Source organism: Euwallacea similis, chromosome 3, assembly GCF_039881205.1.
Source record: "Euwallacea similis isolate ESF13 chromosome 3, ESF131.1, whole genome shotgun sequence".
NCBI classification, from domain to species: domain Eukaryota; kingdom Metazoa; phylum Arthropoda; class Insecta; order Coleoptera; family Curculionidae; genus Euwallacea; species Euwallacea similis.
The window spans coordinates 2,898,458-2,911,706 of record NC_089611.1 but is presented as its reverse complement, the minus strand read 5'-3'; the positions used below and the strand labels follow the sequence as shown (position 1 = coordinate 2,911,706).

General features: G+C 34.1%; 1 protein-coding gene across 7 annotated transcripts in view; it reads left to right on the top strand.

Annotated features, from left to right (window-relative positions):
* Nucleotides 1-7,151: 7,151 nt before the first annotated feature.
* rhea (Talin_middle and talin-RS domain-containing protein rhea) overlaps nucleotides 7,152-13,249 on the top strand; it is a 30,340-nt gene continuing 24,242 nt past the window's right edge. For 6 of the 7 annotated variants that reach the window (XM_066406644.1, XM_066406646.1, XM_066406645.1 and 3 more), the window contains exon 1: nucleotides 7,152-7,259. The gene's annotated coding sequence lies outside the window, so the exon portion shown is untranslated. Of the gene's footprint in view, nucleotides 7,260-12,835; nucleotides 12,918-13,249 lie in introns of those variants that run through there. The other variant, XM_066406643.1, reaches the window with a different exon arrangement.

Sequence of the window (13,249 nt, the reverse complement as noted above, 5' to 3'; positions counted from 1 at the left end):
TTTTTGCTATTTTGCCATACTTATGAGACATCCGATATATATCTAAGGTCCGAGAACTTAGTGAGGACAGATATTTCTTTTTTCTACTTATACCAATTTGGACACATTCAGGTTGAATCTTTTTGGGGCGTTTGAGATGGTCTTGACCTTATTATTTTCATCCATTGTACTTTTTAAATATCAATCGAGATATTTCTGTCTAATGTCCATCAACTTTACTTGACATACGTTTCAGAAACTGTAAGTTTTATTTTAGAGATACGAATTTGAATTCTCGCAATTTTATTAAGGCACTATTTTGAGTTTTTTCAGATATTTTTCTGAAGATTAGTAGTTCTTCAGGTTTTATGCGAAGGATTTCATTTATTGACAAATTTCCATAATTCTTCAAGAATGACAATAAAGAAAATATATTTAAACGCCCCTCCTCTTCAGTGAGATCCCTGAGGAGTTCCTAAACGCTTCCTTAAAATAGCTTCTTGAAACCGCTTTTTTTAATATTTGCTTGAGATTTAGAGACATTTAGGTTACTATTGAGCATTTTGGTATACTCTCGAATGTCCCTAGAGACTTTTGTCTCTTGTCTTCTGAAATAGTTTCAAAATTCTCCAAGAATAGTAAGCGTGCAGTAAATAATAGAGATTGTTGAAGATTCTGGAATACTTTCCAAACTCTAAAGGCATTACTCTCACGACTCTCTGGAAAGCCTCATAGATCTGAACTGTTTATGAAGATTTTGAAATAATTATGAGTCTTGACAGTATCTTAGAGAAATTGTGAAATATCTTTCAGGCAGATCAGAAAATTTTTTTCTCTGACAAATTTTCGAAACTTTTTGAGATTTTGGACCACTTCAAAATGCTCTTAAGGTTCTTAAAGTGCTCTTAAAGAATGAAGACATTAATAATCGAAAAACTGTCAACCCCCCTCAAGTATCTTTTGCTCATACATTTGAAGTAATTGTAAACTTTTGAAGAAAGTATTGAGAGACTTTTCAGAGAGACTTTTGCGACATTCTTCAGTTTTTTTGACACATTTTAGACTTACAGTACGTTCATTATATTTATGGAAAATCTCTTTGATCCAAAATTTAAATGTCGATATCTGGGAAACCTGCGGAGCAATTGCCTGTAAACAAAAACTCCAATTTTAAAATCTGGAAGAATTTCCACTCACCCCACTTTGGATTGTAGCCGAATATGTGGAGCCCATCTCGCGATTGGAGATACGCGAAGTGAGGCAGCTGAACGGCGCCAATCCGAGGCGCCGAAGAGGCGGCCTGGCAATTCCCCAATATTTCGGCAACGAAATAGTGTTGCATAAAAACTTCTAGCTATATTGAACGCAAAACTTATTTAGATTTTCATCAGAAGAATTAACAAAGTCAACACAAAAGCACTCATCACATGATGCGATACATTTTGAAAAAATTCCGAACGTAGTATTTAGTTGCCATAAACATCAACCCCCTGGCAAAAGGGGATGAACTAACATCGATTACAAGGGTCGGTTTATTAGATTAACAACTTGACTAATAATAATTATTATTACGACATCGTTAGCGAGAGACTCTGTATTACAAATAATAATAGGCTCCTCGTTCTCATGTTGTCACGACCCTTATTAATAGGCCTTTTGTATATGTAGCGATAATTGCTAATTGGTTCACATCCAAGATGTTGCTCCTTAGGGCAATATTTTGGTTTTAAAATTGCTTCTAGACAATTAAGGATTAGCCACCCCTCTATAAATAATTCATACAGAAAAAGCCCTTTCGTTACATCATAATCGGGCAATGTCTAGGAAAGTTGTTCCGAGGCTAAAGCATCAATTTTTCTAAGAGGGGAAGTCTTATCATCACTCAAATTTGTCAGATTGCATGCATGGAGGGAGGGCAATATCTAAAATTGCTTGTGTCGATTTTATCGTCAGAACTGACACTGTTGACAGCCTCATATTAGAGAAAGAAATTCCTGGTCTTGCAAAGAGAGATCTAAACGACCTCCCATATATCTATGTTAGACATTATGGATATGAATGACCGGGCTCTCAATGGGGGGCGAACCAGAAATCTCTTCGAGTATCGGATAAATCGCTCGAACAATCCGAACGAAAGTTGATTAAATCGCATATTAGTTAATGCAGTTTTCTATGGGTATATGGGAAGATTTATTTTTGCCTTCGGGTGAGGGGTAAATAAACTGCTTTCAAGAGATTTCAGAGCTTGTATGTAAAATGTTCTTATTGAGTTTAAATCTAGAAGGGGATTTGTTAGATTTGCAGGAAAAGTGTTAAATCAAAAATTATTTCTAGCTACTAGGAAAATCAAAAACGAAACTATTTCAAATTCAACTATTCAAATTTGATTAAAAAGAGAGAAATAGATCAAAAAAAGAAAAATTGAGATTTATACGGAAATCTACGAAAATTATACTTGTAACTATTTGGGAATCCTTTTGATATCTTGAGATTTCTTATCAAGACTTTCTCAAGGTTTCTACTATAATTTTAAGCATGCTTGTAGCATTTGGGATTTTGGAAACACTACATTTTGACAGTTTTTTTGACTGACGCTTGAACGTTTTGAGACACTCTTGATTCTTTTAATACAATTTACAATATTTGGGGTAATATTTCTTACTTATAAGGAAAGCCTTTTTGTTCCTTGACAAATTTCCGAATTTCCCAAAAAAACGACAAAATTTGATAAACTAATTGAGGATTCTTATAAGATAATTGATGTGTTTCTCAAATACTGAGGCAATTTTAAACAATTTTTTAGACACTCTTGAGATTTTTGAGTTACATTTTAATACTTGTGCCACAATTTTTACGCTTTCGCAAGGTATCTTTGTTCTAAAATTCAGAAAGAGTATAGTATGAAATTTGAACTAGACAATTCTCACCACAAAATGAAACTTTCTTACTAATCAGAATTCTTTTTTAAAGAAATTCTATATTCAATTTTTAGCTCCTACAAACTGCAATGTTGAAATAGTAATTCGTTCCATCCAGCATTACGTCCAGAAATCGAATAAACGCTTCTTTTTTGGTTAATTGACTTTAGAGAATGTTCAATTTTTCGAATCTTGGATTTTATAATAAAAACCTACATTTGTAATTATTTTATATTACATCCATATCCTGATAACAATTTCAATAAACACAGGGTGGATCTACCTTTAAGTTCGAATTCTTTTATTTAAAAAAACTAACATAAATTCAACAGTTCGCAGTTATCATTGCGCGCATTCGCCATCATGTGCAGACCCTGAGACGATTCCAGTAGATCGTAGAGGCACATAAAGACATGTTTCAATCATGTTTATCTACCAGAAAAGTAATAAAAGTGTCTTTTCCTCATTATAAAGAGTCAGTTATCGGTCGCAGGGTCAGCACATTCACCATTATCTTCAGAATCCAACACGTTTTAGCGTCTACATTTTTGTGCCGGAAGATTTTGGTCATCGTTGAAAATATTAACTACGTGTGTAGAAATTTGTAGTCAAGACTAATCTTCAGTTAAAGTGTTCTGTCAATTACAGAGGTGTTTTATTTTTTAGTTCAGCTGTTAATTTCATTGTGAAAAAATTTACCAACTAGTTGTAAACTGACAGCTGTCGCTCCCTAACTAGACATTTGACAACCGGTCCTTAATTTGAAATACAGTTAACAGAAATATAACTCTATTCATTTTGAAGACAGTTAAAGATCATTTTGTACATTATTAAAGTGAAGCTTTTCGTAATGCATATTCACCATTGTGTCCAGAAAATTTTATAAATTGTCATGTTAAGGTTAAATATTAATTTTCTAGAATCTACGAAACTTAAGCAAGTATCATGGCTATGACTTTTTTCTTGTTGTTAGGGTTTATATTTTAAGAAATTTTACTTGAATAGAACTGTAAATCGATTCAAACAAGCAAAAACAAGAGCCGGATGCATCGTAGCGATTCATCAAAACAAGGAGCGCTGATACAAATCTATTTTACGATCTTGGCTGACAAAAAGATATCGTCGGGGTAGTAGGGCCGTTTCTGCATGACCGATCCCTCGGGAAGACACTTTGTCATCCCCGCGGGGGTTGTTGTGCACCCCTTAATGGGTTATTTATGTCCGCACGCCACTTTATACAACCCCGCATGTTGCGTAAGCGTTGGGGTTGGGAATAGATCTCTCGATTTGGATATGTTCTTCTTGCTTTTAATCGTTAACTAGTCATTGACTTTTCGGGTGATTAGAAAACAATATCTATCTGGTATATGATTTTTTGGGAAGTAGGAAGGTTTTTTACAACAGAAACGCATCTTCCGAAAAATACACAATCACCCGACATTCGCTGAGAGGGTTGGAAAATTGATATCTGACATAGAGGCGCATTTACTTGCTTCTTGTCACTTCCGGTTTCCGGAGTTTGACAAGCCAACCGGAACTCTTCCCTTTTGTAGTGATCTTGGGAAATCCACTATGGAAAAAGTCGGACGAGCAAAAAGGGGGGATTTATTGATGATCCCTTTGGACGTTATTAATAACTCGCTGTATAATAAGCCTATTATTAGCTGGATTCGGCATTATTGCTGCCCTTAGCTACGTCAAAGAATGGTTAATTGTTAGCCAAAATAGATATTATGCGATTCATGGGAAAGATTATTTCCAGTAAATAAAAACGTAAAGGATGTTGAAACGACCCTATAACTTGAGGTTTTGTAGTCATGGCTTTTGAGAGAGGGAGAATCATTGATTCTTCCTGGATCGAAAGTTTATTTTTTGCATCATAAATTCCTTTTTACATTAAACTCGTTAAATAAAAGATTACTAAGTCATACAAGAGAAAAAACAAAATTCTCTGATGTAAACAAGCTCTTTTGTGTTTTATTCACCCCCGAAAATCTACTCAAAAATAAATTTGTTCGCTGTCATTGTAATATATTCTTAAGGGCAGTATTTACATAAGACTAATGCTTTCTGACAATATTTTATCATTAGGACGTGGAAGGGGAGGGGGCATAAATTCAATCCCTGAAAACTCCTAGGAACAGCCCTTCATGAGAGGAGGAGTCTATAAATTTGGTTGATTTCAACAATTTTTGTTTCAACTTTACTGTAAAATTTAATTAATTCTGATTCAGATTAGTTTTGTTCATTTTTTTTTTTGTGATCCTGGGAGATAATTCATAAGACATTTTTCCTTTTTCCGAAGCCTGTAAAATATGAGAAAAATCCTAAACTTTCGCCATAAAGTCTCCTCGAATTTGCGACGCTGGCTGGCGTCCGCGTCGCGGCAGCGCCGCTAAAAGCGACGCCTGGCGTCTTCCTCTCCTCGTTAATGCAAAAACAACAAAACGTTACATTCGACAAAAAAGTTTGGCAACGTTTTATGCTAGAAATGGGGCTGTGGCCCGGCTTTTAGGGGCTTGTTTACTTCCAAAGTGGAAACCCCCAAACGGATAGTCCACCACTAAAGGGAAGATGTTATTTTTATCAGATTTTTTGTAGCTATTACTAATTGAATGAGTTTATTTTGAGTCTTATCTTCAGGAAAGTAAATGTTCATAAATAATGGGAGTCTCAATTTACGACTCCGCCATCTCATAAAAAATCTGGGTTTTGTCAGATTCGCGTCAAGAGATGGCGCCAGCCTTTAGCCTCTCTCCTCAACCTCATTACCAGTTCTTTTCTTCAAGTTTTCACTCTTTGACTTTATTGTTTTTTCGCTTAAAATGGTGTGGGTGGGTCAATATGAAATATTTAGCCATGTTAATAACTAAGATTTATTCATAACGTGCAATAATAATTATTGAGATCAATAGATATCGTGTAGGCGTTGTTAAATAGAGCAAAAATGAACGTAAAAGAACCGTTTATGGTTGCTGAAACTTAATCAAAATCGACACGCGGCTATGCTGCTTTGTGATCGCAATCTGTTTATGTTTAATTAGACGATAACAGGAGTTGCTTTAATATTGTATTGCCAATTCGGAATCCATTAACAGCCACATGTTATGAAGTAAATCGTGATGCCCACTCATTTTTACTACTACTATCAGAAACAAATACCAATGTATTTCAAGGTGATCCATTCATAGATAGACGTCAAATGAATAACTTAAAGATTCTGATTCGAAATTCCAAATAAGGGATCGGAAGTGTTTGTTGATGCATTAACATAATAAACTTATTATAAAATTGATAAAATTTTGGTTAAAGATATAATATTGATAACTGACAAAATACGTATTAAAATCTCTTTAAAATAGTTAATTTTAGACAATATCTATATACTGGCAAAACCGGTAAAGTACACCTAAAATTCTGATTTAAAACGATAGAAATTTGTGCTTGCATGATAAAGGATCTTATCAATAAATCCCTAAATCCCTTTATGATTTATTAGCGCGAATTCAAAGGATTATAATCAATAAATTGCGTAAACTCCCCAGCGTTATCCCCGCCTATGGAATTAAAGTTTCCATACGTCACTGCTAGCTGACGCCACCGATCGGAGCGACGGTGCCACACGTCATATTTGATATTCTTTATAGTTATTCCAGTTTTAAAGTTAAATGTATTATTATATGTGTTAAATACCTAAAATAAAAAGCTTTGGAAATAAAAGAAACTCTTCAAAAAAAAGAAATGTATCTTCTATAGTTATAAAATAAATAGGCAATTTCAGAATACAAAATTCCGGTTATTCCATAATTTCAATTTTTTGTTTAGTTGCAATATAAAGAATAAAAAAAGACAATTTTACGTTATTTTTCAACTAGTTCTTCTATCATTGCCTTGAAGAACCTCACTTTGGTAACTTAGCCGAAACCAATTCTAGTTTTGACAACACGAAGCAACTCTGAAATAGTTTTATATTTCTTTACAGGTTGATAATAAAATGAGATATCTATTCAATTTTCACTTGTTAATAAAAATTCGCCATAATAAGCTTTGACATTCTCGATTTACACCATACCTGTCAAAATTATATTTGTACTTAACGAAAATTTAATCATCGTAATTTTAATTACACCGAATTTTAGCAAATAATTTTAATAATAATTACTTAATTAGAAATTCTCATGTTAAATTACCGATTACACAAATTATTCTAGGAAACCATTGAATATTCAGCGTGACGTTTGGCAACACCGACCGGTAATGGCAGTCCGAAAGCGAGAGCGAACTGGGCGTGAAAACTGGCCCCAAAATCAGTGAAAAAGTGTGTTTTTTTCTAGATATGTAACCCTTGGATAACAACTTAAGGTAATGTACCCTTTGTATTAACCATCCCCCGCAAATCCAGCGCAAATACACCCCTCAAACACCTAAAATTTGTGCAAAAATGGCCATTTATTGATCATCTGTTTTGGCTGCAGTTATTTTTAATTTTTCTGCATTCGCGTAACATTTCCATTTTTCGCGTTAAATCTGTGACTTAGTGACCAACTCCCCCTTGAAATCAGCGCTTCAGGAGGCTTACAAGACCTCCCCTCAAAATCTCCTTTTTAAGAGAGAATGTAAATAAAAACACACGTCTCAAGTTGCCTCAATTCACATTTTCGGCTTGTTTATGTTTGGAAATCGTTTATTTTTAGGCGTTAGTTGAGGTCAATTGATTGTTTTTGACTCGCGAACCATCCCTTCGTTCCCTTCTTAGGACCGAATCGATATTTCTGACATTCCCTTTTATTTATATTCGCCACAACACATCAAGGGGTGATTTGAGCCCAGCGGCGGGGTTAGTGCACTTTAAATGCCTTCAAACAGCTGAGAAAGAGGGTGTAGGACCTCGTTTACCTTTTATCTAAAGGGTTTATTGATAATTTAATCACATAAGAATAATATTTACTGTAGAATATAAATAGGTACTCTCTATAAATGCTTGTACGCAGAAAGTACTATGTGGATTTTGATTTTGTGCATTTCTGTTTTTGCTTCGGATTTTGTATGCTTTTGCTCCTTGAGTGTCATTTTTAAATCGCTAGTTAAAAAGCATTACTTGCGATAAAGACACGACATACACTTACAGATATTGCTTTTCATTTTTCTGTTATTTGTACAATTTGAATACTTAAATATATCAGGAAAATTAAGATGAGTGCAAATTGAGGCATGTGACCAAATTAAAAATAATTACTAGAGACTGATGGAGAAAGAATAAATTTGACTATAGCATCTGCATACTTTCAGCTATAGGATGAGTGATTTACAGTTTGAGATTTTGTAAATGTACTTATAAAGTCCATGGCTACATACACTCTACAGAAACAGAAAAGTGGATAGTCTGAGATAATCTCTGCAGAACTATCTGAAAGTGAATGATAATGATTTTGTGATTAGACAATTTATATATACAAGGGAAGTGTTTTTATGTTAAGGGACAAAATTTTATTTTTTAATTTGAAAACAATTACTGAACTAACGCACTTATTTCAACGAAAAAACAGTGGATTCAAAACGACGTTTTTTCGAGTTTTTTTTTAAATTTTGGAAAGAGATTTTTATATATGTAACAAAATTTTAGGGGAGAAGGTCAGGACTGTAAGATCCAGAATTATTGTGAGGTATTTTCCTATATATGGCTGCTCTCAAGTTCTTTATTGTGCCTTTCCAGACATTCCCCTTGTTGTAGTCCCTTTTGGCATGTACTTAATTAAGAGGATTCTCTCTATATCCCAGAAAACTGTGACAATTAATTTTACCACAAAAATTATGTATTTGTCTTCTTGGGTGGAGTACAGCCCTTATGAACGCATTACATGAATTCTTGTTTTATAGGAGGACCCAAATGGTGAACCCAGAACTCATTCCTATTTAAAATTCTGTAAAAAGTCTTCATTTCTGGATATATCTGTGATAACTAATTTTCAGTTCTTTAAATTAACATTAAAATGGCAAAAGGTATGTGATTAGAATCAGTTCTCAAGATCACATTATAAAATGTTGCAGAAACTTGACATAAGAAAATGATCCTGATAGCATATTCCTTTCATAGCTAGGTATACAACGTAAAAAACTCCCCTCGTATACAGTGTCATCCAACTAGGTGCTGTCAATGGCCTTATGTATGTTCAAGGTGGCAGGAACTCCAAATTGTAGATACAGATCAGAATTCAGAAATAAAGAATAATTTAATGGTTGTACGCGAATAAGTAACGATAACATTAGGAAGGAAGGAAAATAAGAACGATAATAAAATTAAAGTTAAATAATTCAGATAGACATGGCATATAGAAAAATCGAGATTAAATTTTATCAAGGATTTTACCACCTACCAAAATATCTATTTGTGTAGGTATTTAACTCGGTATTAATATATACAGGGTGGCGCACTTCACCTCCCGTCTCCTATAGCTCGGTTATCATTGACAGTAGGATTTCGATATTTTGTATACTTTACATCTTAGGACGTACTCCAGGAAAATATTTCTAATTATACAGGGTGTCCCAAAAAAGTGTGACGATACCGAACTTTTTTTTTTTTAATGGAACACCCTATTTTTTTTCACAATTTAAATGCTTTCTATGATTGTCTACATATTCCTAAAATTTTGTTGAGATCGGTTAAATAATACTGGCGAAAAAAATTAAAAACTGAAAAAAATTACATTTGCGCCTCTAGCTTGAAAAAATAATAAAAAATAGAGATATTGTCTATGTGAAAAAACTACTCAAGATGCTTATTAAGCATGGTTTAATAGTTTTATTAAAAAAGTTTCGATGATCGATATTGTACAGGGTCTCCAAAATTTAGCGTCACATTTTTCAAACTTCAAAGTGTTTTATTTTTCTTATTTTAAATTGGGACCCCCGTATATTTTAATTTAGTTCGATGCAGAATTCAAAAACAAACATTTTTCGAATTACATGTCTGTCGCAATTCTTAACACTTCGAGAGTTGTTCGCGGAAAACCATTCCAATAGTAATTAAATTGATTAAAAAACTACGGTTACTATGACAAACGAATTATTTATAGGACTTATTTTATAATTACAATTATCTTACAACCATTACACATCTTAAGTATGTGTTCGAAATTTTTTTTCGAATTTGTTCAAAGCCACCCTCGATTTTTTTATGAATTGCAGAAAGTTACAAGACCTTCCATAGTCGTCTTAATTTGTGTCTTCAACAGAACGGAGGACATTTCGAACACATACTTTAGATGTGTAATGGTTGTAAGATAATTGTAATTATAAAATAAGTCCTATAAATAATTCGTTTGTCATAGCAACCGTAGTTTTTTAATCAATTTAATTACTATTGGAATGGTTTTCCGCGAACAACTCTCGAAGTGTTAAGAATTGCGACAGACATGTAATTCGAAAAATGTTTGTTTTTGAATTCTGCATCGAACTAAATTAAAATATACGGGGGTCCCAATTTAAATTAAGAAAAATAAAACACTTTGAAGTTTGAAAAATGTGACGCTAAATTTTGGAGACCCTGTACAATATCGATCATCGAAACTTTTTTAATAAAACTATTAAACCATGCTTAATAAGCATCTTGAGTAGTTTTTTCACATAGACATTATCTCTATTTTTTATTATTTTTTCAAGCTAGAGGCGCAAATGTAATTTTTTTCAGTTTTTAATTTTTTTCGCCAGTATTATTTAACCGATCTCAACAAAATTTTAGGAATATGTAGACAATCATAGAAAGCATTTAAATTGTGAAAAAAAATAGGGTGTTCCATTAAAAAAAAAAAAGTTCGGTATCGTCACACTTTTTGGGACACCCTGTATAATTAGAAATATTTTCCTGGAGTACGTCCTAAGACACAGGTAAAGTATACAAAATATCGAAATCCTACTGTCAATGATAACCGAGCTATAGGAGACGGGAGGTGAAGTGCGCCACCCTGTATATATATATTCAAATAAGGCGAATATTTGAACAAATGCCATAAGTAAACAGTAACTCTACACTCAAGGGTTCAATCTGACCTGCATACTTGTGCATTTTAGTACTCATTTATTTTATCTTTAAGAAAAAGCGATTTATTTATAAAATTAATCACAGATGACCTTAAGGTTTATTGCCTTTCAAGTACTTTTATATTTATCACTAACATACCAAAAGCTCTGAAGGCCACCATTGTCATGAAAATTGCAAAAGTACTTATCAATCTGTAATTGCGGTTGCTTAATATAACCATTACTTTTCCGGTATAAATTTCACTATTTTTAGCATTTTTTCATTGGAGATTATACAGCAGAAGTCCATAACGCGTCATCAAAATAATAAATTTAATTATTATTTATAAACATTATTCAGCCCTCACCAGTCTACCAAATGCAATTCCTTCATATGGGCATAATTTTTATTCCCCTCAATAAATCGGGGGATTTATTTTAGAGTCTGGAAGGAGGACTGGTCTAAGAGCCCTTGTTATAATCAATTTATCCAATAAAGTGGCCGATTCTCTAATGGAAAAGGTTTGTCAGTGGGTTTATTACCGAACATAAGATGCAACATTTAAGGTCTTCTGTTGGTGCAGTTTGTTAGGGGTGGTTTGGTATTTATTATTGCGGGAGAAGTATGAGAAGTATTTTAACGTTAATTTAGTATTATCTTTTTTTTATTATACTATTACATTCGATTACATTATATTTTATTATATTAATACAAATCTCTATCGAAGTTACATATATATAATAATCGTCAATTTCATAGTCTATATGAATTATACTGGTAAAATTAGCAACGAGCAGTACGTAAATTTTACCTGAAGGCCAAATTATCGAAGTGGTGGTCATTACTAGAAGCATAATGACTGATAAATCATCATATTAATATAATTATTCGTAAATAGGTTTTCGACTAGCACAACATCATGACGTTTTGCATTTGTCACGAAAGCAACACGGTTGCACGCATGTCTTATATGAGCACATGTCATCTGAACGTCATTTACAATAAGTGCAACGTTGCCGTTCTTACTTTTTTGGTAATTTTTGGGAGTATATAAATTTTATTGCTTTTATTCGATTTTGTCATTTAACCCTTCAGGTGTCAAAAACAATCATAAATAAACGGTTGTATGAGTCAAACATCCATACAACGGCGACTTGGCCAGCGCAATCCGTAAAACTAAAAATACCTAATGGCCAATATGAATGTAATTGAGTTTATTTTTGAAATACTCTCGATGATTCACGTAAACTCAAAAATAGTCACTGGACAAAAAATACAGACAAAATAATATCTTTCTAACGAGGATTTGATTAAGTGATGGTTGATGGTATCCTGGTATAAATTCGGATTTCCAGGATTCCAGTCTACTTCATGTGCCCATATACAATAAATATTCCCTTTTTTGCCCGGGATTTTACGCCAGATCGCGCCCTGCTCCTCCTGCAGCATCTCTTCAGCGATGGCGGCAGAGCAGGCCGACTGACGGGCGCCGAGACTTCCTGCCGCCCCCGCGGGCGACTTCCTGGGGATATTTTGCCCGATTATCTTGATGGCGACTTTTCTTAAGAAAATAATCTTCATGCATAGAAACTTCTAAGCTCCCAATTCTTGAGTTTGTCTCTGAATTGTCATATAAAAGTACTGGATCAAGACTTACTATAATACAGCAAAAAAAGTGATAAAAAGTTTGATTCTCCCCACTTGAAATTTTCCACCCCGTCGGGTTGTTTTGCACCGCGAAGGAATTTGAAGAGACGCGCCAAACTGGCGCCGGACTTTCAGGACCAATGGGAACGTCGGGCGCTCCCCCACCCCTGCGCTGTTTATGAGTTTTCGCGGCACGCCAATGGGGTCGGTTTTTCTCCACGAGGGGATGAGGAAATTCGTTCACCCTGGCATGTGATCAAGTTTAGGTCATTTCCCAGTCAGGCTTTGTGGTGTTCGGTTACAGCGAGCTTTCCCCGTGGAAGTCCGACAGACGACTGTGCCATGATGAACTTGTAAGTTTTCTTTGTGTTGTTCCTTTGTCTTTGCCCATTTTCCCGAATTATTACATCTCAATAGTCGAAAGCATAGACTTCGACCATGGGTTAAGCGAAATGAAATTTGTTGTGTTTTAACATCACGTTGGTATTTTGCATAACGTGTAGGCCTTCGTGATATAAAAATGTCATAAAACCTTGGCGCATCGCTAGGGAAACACCGATACCGACTTGTTCGTCCTGTTTGATACGTTTATGAGCGGCATCGTCCATTTAGCATATTTAGAAGTTTGAAATAATCAAGTGTTTCTGTATTGATTCTATTTTTATAAGGTTTATGATATTATAGG